Genomic DNA, 8,446 nt, shown 5'->3' on the forward strand with positions numbered 1-8,446 from the left:
AGAAATCCACCTGCCTCTGCCTCCCAAGTGCTGGGATTAAAGGCATGTGCCACCACTGCCCAGCTTCCATAATGTTCTTTATGAACCAAAAAAGGTTCCACTGTATCTATACACTACACTTAAAATTTTTAATTAAAATATAACTACATCATTTTCCCCTTCCCTTTTGCCTTCCAGCCTTTCCCATGTTACCTGTCTCTTGCTCTCTCTCAAATTCATGGCCTTTCTTTGTTTACACACCCACACCCTCCTAAATATATAAGTACAACCTGATCAGTCCATACGATGTTACTTATACATATATGATTTCAGTGCTGACCACTTGGTATGGGATAACAAGTTCGTAAGCTCTTCCCTGGGGAAGACTATTGCTCTGGCTCTTAGTTGTCTGTAGTTGCTTGTCTATGGTTGAGGCCCCATGAGATTTCCCATTCCTTACTAGCATGTCTGCCCATGCTGTCCTTGTCCAGGCAGTGTGCTGGTAAGACTCCATAGGTAAAGCTTCTCTTACACTTCTGGGAGATGCGATCTTACATCAAACTTCTCCTTCTTCTGATCCCTACAGTCTTTCTGCTCCATCTCTCTGGCTATGACCCATGAGTCTTAAGTGCAGGAGTTGTGTTGTAGATGTACCAGTTGAAACTGGGCATCACATGTCCAATGGTTCTCTGCAGATTGATTGACTGTGGTTTTCTGTAATGATCTCCCTCTGTTGCAAGGAGACATTTCTCTGGTAAATGAGACCTCTGCTTATCTGTGGGTATAAGGATAAATATTTAGAATTTAGTTAGGAATTATGCTGGTTTAGTAACGTGGCAGTTGTAGGTTCTCTGCCAAGTTCAATGAATTCACTTGCCTTATGTAGTTGGCTAAGTTTCTAGCACCAGGCATGGTTTCTCCTTTGATTTCATCCTGGTAGAACTGCTGTTGAACCTCTTCTCTTGCTATAAGAAAGAGGGAGAGCCAGGCTGTGGTGGCGCATGCCTTTGATCCCAGCACTTGGGAGGCAGAGGCAGGTGGATTTCTGAGTTCGAGGCCAGTCTGGTCTACAGAGTGAGTTCCAGGACAGCCAGAGCTATACAGAGAAACCCTATCTTGGAAAAACAAAACAAAACAAAACAAAAGAGGGGGGGAGAAAGAGAGACAGAAGAGACAGAGAGGCTGGAGGCATGATGGCTAAGCAGTTAAGAACACTTGACTGGGGCTAGTAAGATGGCTCAGTGGTTAAGAACACAGACTGATGAGTTCAAATACCAGCAACCACATGGTGGCTCACAACCATCTGTAATCAGAGACTAAAAAAAGAAAAAAAAAAAAAAGAAGAAGAACACTTGACTGCTCTTCCAGAGGACTCAGGTTCAATACCCAGCACCCACATGGCACATCACAGCTGTCTGTAACTCCAGTTCCAGGGGCTCTAACACCTTCACACAGACATACATGTAGGCAAAATGCCAATGCACATAAAATAAAAATGAATCACAACAATATGAACTAACTAGTACCCTCAGAGCTCCCAGGGACTAAACCACCAACCAAAGAGTGCACATGGTAGGACTCATGGCTCCAGATGCATATGTAGCAGAGGATTGCCTAGTGGTCATCAATGGGAGGAGAAGCCCTTGATCCTGTGAAGGCTCTATGCCCCAGTATAGGGGAAATGCCAGGGCCAGGAAGCAGGAGAGGGTGGGTTTGTGAGCAGGGAGAGAGGGTTATTTTTTGGAGGGGAAACCGGGAAAGGAGATATCATTCGTAATGTTAAGAAAATATCTAATAAAATAAATAAATAAATAAATAAAATGAGTCATTTAAAAAGTTTTTTAAAAAATCAAGAAAGAAAACCTATTGGGACTGGAGGTATGTCTTAATGATTGGGAGTATTTCAGCCCTTGAATCAGTTCCCAGAATCCACCAACTTGGTGGCTCACCAGCATCCATAACTCTAATTCCAGGGAATCCAGTACCTTCTTCTGATCTCCTCAGACACTGCATATGAACGTGGTGCACAGGCATACATGTAACCAAAACACCTGTACACATACAATAAAAATAAATCTTCAAAATAAAGATACCCCACACATTTTTGTCATTTAAACCACCAGGTTTGTGGTAATTTGTTATGACAGACACAGGAAAATAAACCACATCCCAAAATCAAGTCTATAAAGCAGGAGTGGTGATGTATGTCTATAATAGCAACACTTGGATGGTGGAGTCAGGATCAATATTCAAAAACAGCTACAGCTATGCAGTGGGTTGAATGAGAATGGCCCTTATAGACTACTTTGGGGGTAGCCAGGGTGTTCAAATCCCAGCTCTGCCATATTCTGTTTAGTAGACTTTGGTTAAGCTTACCTATGCCTCAGAACTGTTCTGTGCAAATCAAAGTTAATGTTGCCTTCTCTAGTAAATGGCAAAGAAGTGAGATGATACACAGAAAGATTCATCTGTGTATGGCCTTGAGCATATAATGTCACCTTTAATAATCAGCTATTGAGCAACTGATTACTACGTTCTAAACACAGCAATCTTTTTGTGCTAAAATAAAAACTTCCATTTAGCGACTGGCTTATTCAGGCCAAATATGCATCTTTTATCCTCTCAGGTCATCATAATAACTTAAAAGACATGGGTTACTTTCATTGTCCTATAAATGGCACAACAGTTCAACGTGATGAAGCTCAAGGTTACCCATCCTTGGCAGAACTGAGTAGAACCAGGATTTGAACACTGGCCTTTCTGAATTCAAAGCCCAAGTACTCTCATTCTGCTACACCACCTTACAGATAGCTGGGAGAATAACACGTGTCCCATCCATAAGCTACAGAGAGAAATCGTGTGCTGAGCACGCCTTTAATCCCAGCACTTGGGAGGCAGAGGCAGGTGGATTTCTGAGTTTGAGACCAGCCTGGTCTACAGAGTGAGTTCCAGAACAACACAGAGAAACTCTGTCTCAAAAAACAAAAACAAAAACAAAAAACAAAACAAAACAAAAAGAAAGAAAGAAAAGAAATCATGTATTAACTCACAAACCCAATGAGCACTCAAGGTGGTAGACATTGCCCCTCATTTATCTTATAACTGTTCTATGAGTTAGACACTTTGTTTTTGTTTTTTTAAAGACTTATTTATCTATGAGAGTACACTGCAGCTGTCTTCGGCCACACCAGAAGAGGGCATTGGATCCCCATGACAGATAGCTGTAAATCACTATGTGGTTGTGGGAATTGAACTCAGGACCTCTGGAAGAACAGTCAGAGCTCTTAACCGCTGCGCCATCTCTCCAGCCCCTGGGTCAGACACTATTATTAACCTTTTTTGTTTTCTTTGCAGAAGGGAAACTGACAAATTGAAAGTTTATGTATATTAGTATTTCCCTAATCTTTTTGTGTGTGTGCGCATGCGCACAGGACCAATGTACCCAAGAGACACTCCAGAGAGCTAGCTACCTATGTATGTGCAGCCCTGATGAGAATCCTAAATGACACCATGTCTGAGCTAGAGTCAAAATCAGAATAGGGACAGAAAGGGGAAGGGTAACTCAGACAGAGAAAATAGCACACACAAAAGAACACTCTCTTCTCAGTCCTTCAACGAAGAGGGTTAAGGATGATGTCAGACCAGACTTGGATGGTCTGGTATAGGGACACTTTGTTCCTTCCTATGCTCCCTTTTATTTCTTCCAAGACCCTTTGCCCACTCCCATCTGTTGATCATCACAATCCTCATTAGCCATCCCTTTCCACTGCCATTATCACGTTATCTTGGCTCTTGAGATCAGTTTCTAGGCATTTACATTGTCCCACTCTGAACACACGTGTACACTGTTTCCTTAAATATTACTCTGCGTTACTTGGCCTCTGAAATATTCAGTCTCCCGGTATCCCAAGTATCTGACCAATTTGTGCTCTTAGCAAAGTCTCGGCCTGTCTTTCTAATCTCCTACCATATCAATAATACGAACACAGGAGTCCTTATCCTTTGCAGTGACTCAGAATTGTTCCTGGAGTGTTTATTAAAAATATTATCTTGGACTCTGTACTGGCTGGTTTTGTGTGTCAACTTGACACAGGCTAGAGTTATCACAGTGAAGGGAGCTACAGTTGGGGAAGCGGCTCCATGAGATCCAGCTGTAAGGCATTTTCTCAGGTGGTGATCAAGGGGTTAGGGTCCCTTGTGGGTGGTGCCATCCCTTGGCTGGAAGTCTTGAGTTCTATAAGAGAGCAAGCTGAGCAAACCTGGGAAAGCAAGCCCGTAAGTAACATCCCTCCATGGCCTCTGCATCAGCTCCTGCTTCCTGACCTGCTTGAGTTCCAGTCTTGACTTCCTTTGGTGATAAACAGCAATGTGGAAGTAAGCTGAATAAACTCTTTCTTCCCCAACTTGCTTCTTGGTCATATTTGTGCAGGAATAGAAACCCTGACTAAGACAGACTCAAACCTAAAGTATCCTATTGGGGCAGTTTTGGGTCACAATCATTTTGGAGTTTTTACTATTACTTTTTCACGCTGGATGACGTCCATATTAACAGGTCTTTGTTTGTTTCTAAAGTTCAAAGAATTTTGAGAAGCACCTCAACAACTATGTTTTTTTTGTTGTTGTTGTTGTTTTTTTAGCTTTGCCAACATTTGGAAAACTAGATTTTTCAGCTAATTCAGCTTGAGCTTTAATAATTTTCTCAATCTTTCTGTCTCTCTCCCCAGGGTCTCTATATATACTGGAGCTCCCTATTAGATCAGGACGGTCTCAAACTCAACAGATAGGCTTCTCTCTCCTCCTAAGTGCTGGGATTAAAGGCGTGAGTCACCACGCCAGGGAGAAAACTCCTGATTCTTAAGGCTCTTCAAGACCTAAATGAAATGCCTCTTCTTCCAGGAAATCGTCCGTGCTGGTCTTGACAATTTGATATTTAGGTGCGCTTTTCTCAGGACACCTTTAACTATTTAGAATGTCCAACACCAGGGTTTGATTACCGGCACTAACATGGCAGCTCACAACCATTTGTAACTCCAGTTTCAGGAGATCTGACACCTGTTTCTGACCTGTTTCGGGCTCTGCATTGGCATAGTGCATAGACATGAACGCAGGCAACACACACACATGTATAATCACAAATAAATCTTAAAAATCTGTTTTTTAAAAAGTTCAAGATAGGAGCCTCCCTCCTCTCCCCATTCTCTCTCGAAGCAATAGTAAAATCAAGAAGAAAAACAGCATTGCTGGCTGAGCAGAAAGCACAGGCCTAAATCGCGGAACACAGACCAGGACGCCTAGAAACCCCAGGGAAGCAGCCTCCACCTTTAGGCCAGCTCCATTCCTTGCTTTCATTTCACCTTCCGATTGGCTCCTCTTTATGCAGGCACCGCCTTACAGTTGTCACGTGAAGCTCTAGCTACCGCAGGATTGGCTGACTGGCGCGCGCGGGGCTGTGGGATGCAGGCCCGAAGAGGCGGAGGGGAGAGGGCGCGGGAAGCTAGTGTACCCCGGACGCTGTGTCCTAGTGCTCGATTGGGTCATCCTCTGCAGCCCCAGTTGTCCCGACCCAAGACTGTGGAATGAAGAGTCCAGGCTGGGAGCCGATTACAGCCCCGACTCCGTCCTCAGTCCTCTTTCCCTACAAAGGATGGCTTCAGGCTCCCCAAGTCGGTGGGTTTGGACTTTATTTCTTTTTTTGCTTTGAGAACCTGTGTGTAAGTCCTCGCTGATCTGCAAAGGAATCTGTGCAGAGCGCCAGGAATTAGATGATGGGGGAATGAGTGCTTGGAGATGCCTGAGGTATGGTCCTTACCCGCGAGACATTTGAAGGTAAGCTGGCGTTATAAATTGTGCTGATGCATTTCTAATCAAAGGCCATGGGATTAGACTTACTGAGGAGGTCATTTATTGAACCCCTATGTTCCAGGCTGGTAACACTGTTCCCCAGTTCTTTAGGAGCTTAGTGAGATGGGACTGGTGGGAGAGATGGGGGGAAAACTCGTGAACTGGTACATAGTTGGCACAACCAGTTGCCATGTGATGAATGCTGTGAGGGAAGAGCGCTGTGGAGGTCGGAAACTAAGGTGGTTCGGGGTACTTGACAGAAAAAAGTGACATTTGAGTAGCTCCAAAAGTATACCCAGGCTTTCTCCCATTGAGACAAGCGAGGAAAGCAGCTTCACGGGGAGTGTACAGAGGCAGAGAACTAAGAAAATACCTGCTGGCATGGCAGGAGCTTGGGTTCAGTTACCATCTGTGTCTGAATCTCTAAGTGGAATTGGTTTTACAAACTTCGTAATTCAGAGGAAGGGCAGAGCCTTCCTTTGGTATTAATCGAGATAAAGTTTCGTGCATAAAGTGTCAGTATGGAGAGTCACAAACTGCTGGAGAGGCAGAGCCTATGCGCAGGAAGGGTTTCTCTGGGACAGGGGAACACAAGCTCTAATAGTAGATTTGAGAACTTTAATAGTCTAGGTTGGGTGGTCTGTAAGATTCGTTACTAGTTAAGGGGTAAATGGGTTATTTTGGATTTTTTTATTTTGTTGTTTTTTTAAAAGATTTATTTAAGATTTATTTATTTCATGTATGTGGGCACACTGTCGCTGTTTTCAGACATGCCAGAAGAGGGCATCAGATCCCATTACAGATGATTTTTGAGCCACCATGTGGTTGCTGGGAATTGAACTCTGGACCTCTGGAAGAGCAGCCAGTGCTCTTAACCACTGACCATCTCTCCTTTATTTTGTTTTTAAGACAGGATCTGTGTAGCCAGCCCATGATGGCCTCAAACTCAGGATTCTTCTTGTCTCAGCCTTCCAAAGCAGTAGGATTACAGGTGTACCTACCACTACACCTGACTTAATTTTTGTTGTTTTGGAGGTTGTTTGGTTGTGGTGATGGGAATTGACCTAAGGCTTCATTCATGGCTTGAAAATCCCTTGAATACCAAGCAAAGTAATTTGTATATCCTTGGGCTATGGGGAGAAAATGGATGCTTGTAGTGGCTGAATTATACTTTATACATAAAGTCAGCATATGTATTGCTGGAATCCAGGGAAACCAGAGGCAGAGACCCACTGAATCACAGTGTTGTGCAACACATGAGCCTTAAGTCAGCTGTTGGTCCTCAGCAAGAGCAGCCAGTGCTCTGAACTACTGATCCATCTCTCCAGTGCCTGTAGTTTCTCCATTGCAGACCACAGGCCTTTTTCTAATTCTGCTATTAAGTGGTATAGCGCTTTGGCAGACCCTAGCCTCTCAGAGTTTTTGACTGAAATTAGGAGATTCTGGTAGAAAAAAAAAAAATATGGTGTATAGCTTTGTTTGTTCACTGTACAATTTCCTGTGTTGCTCAGGACTCTTAACTCCTTGGCTCAAGTGACCCTTGGCTCCAGTCTTACCCTCTGGAGTAACTGGAACTGCAAGCATAAGTCACTGTACCTGACATTGTGACTGTATCTTTTATCTTCGTTGGTAGTTGAATTCTATGTTAAATGAGTAATAGTTAAGAAATCTTTTCTACCGCTACTACTTTTTTAGGTTACATGTCTCCTAACAGATATCCCTAAAATTTTGCCAAAATAAATGCAGGTTGTATTCAAATAACAAAGTTGTTTTTTTTTATTCTTTTGAGTCAGGGTCCTGCTATGTAGTTCTGAGGGCTGTCTGTCCTGGAACTCACTGTGTAGAGCTCAAACTCACAGAGATCCTACAGCCTCTGCTTCCCAAGTGCTGAGATTAGCTCTAAAAACTTTGAGTGATAAATGCTTCTCTGCTCTGTGTTTTGAAAACAAAAAAAGCTGCCTACCCACAAAAAGCAAAACAAAACCAAAAGCTTGTTTTTAAGTTTTTATTTTTGTGTAGAAGATATTTACCACATAGTGGAAAGTATTGAAACTCCAAAGTTGAAGCATCTGAGTAGCTTTTTGGATATGTAAGCCTGCGTTTGATTGGATATGAATATATGATCTTTAGGTAGGTGTTGGGAGGTGAAATTGAGCCATGCAATGATGAGCGAAGTACAGTCTGACCTGGTATTGCCATTGCTTCGGTGCTGGCTCTGACCAGGGCGTGACCCCTTAATCTTCTCTCTGAGCTGATTCTGCGTACCACATGGGGGCATTTGAACCTATGTGGACCCTGGCTTATAATGTGTAAGAGTATTTCTTTTGTATCCTTTGAATTACTGATACTTTCATGTTTTCCTTCTTAGGTCCAGGTGAGAAATCAGGGTTGAAAACTTCATGGAGGATTCATCATTTCTGCCCTGAATTGGAATCAATTCCTTATTGACTTATTATTACTGTATTAAAAGTGTTTTTAATTAACCACGGAATTTGTTTGGGTAAGACCTTTATTTTGGTAAGGTTTTACAAGAGCTTATAAGTGAACATATACTCTTCTGGTAAGCTTCAATATATATATAATTTTTTTTTTCCTAACTTTTTCGAGACTGGGTTTCTCTATGTAG

General features: G+C 42.8%; 1 long non-coding RNA gene and 1 other non-coding gene across 2 annotated transcripts; both read left to right on the forward strand.

The window, feature by feature from the left end:
- Window positions 1-5,422: 5,422 nt before the first annotated feature.
- Window positions 5,423-8,311, forward strand: LOC116078799. The gene is made up of 2 exons (XR_004113632.1): window positions 5,423-5,805; window positions 8,189-8,311. It is a non-coding gene; the product is annotated as an uncharacterized LOC116078799 (long non-coding RNA).
- On the forward strand, window positions 7,978-8,074 carry LOC116079413. Its single transcript, XR_004113966.1, has one exon. It is a non-coding gene; the product is annotated as a Z30 small nucleolar RNA (small nucleolar RNA).
- Window positions 8,312-8,446: the final 135 nt, after the last annotated feature.

The sequence above is a fragment of the Mastomys coucha genome, unplaced genomic scaffold (genome assembly GCF_008632895.1).
Source record: "Mastomys coucha isolate ucsf_1 unplaced genomic scaffold, UCSF_Mcou_1 pScaffold5, whole genome shotgun sequence".
Lineage (NCBI taxonomy): Eukaryota > Metazoa > Chordata > Mammalia > Rodentia > Muridae > Mastomys > Mastomys coucha.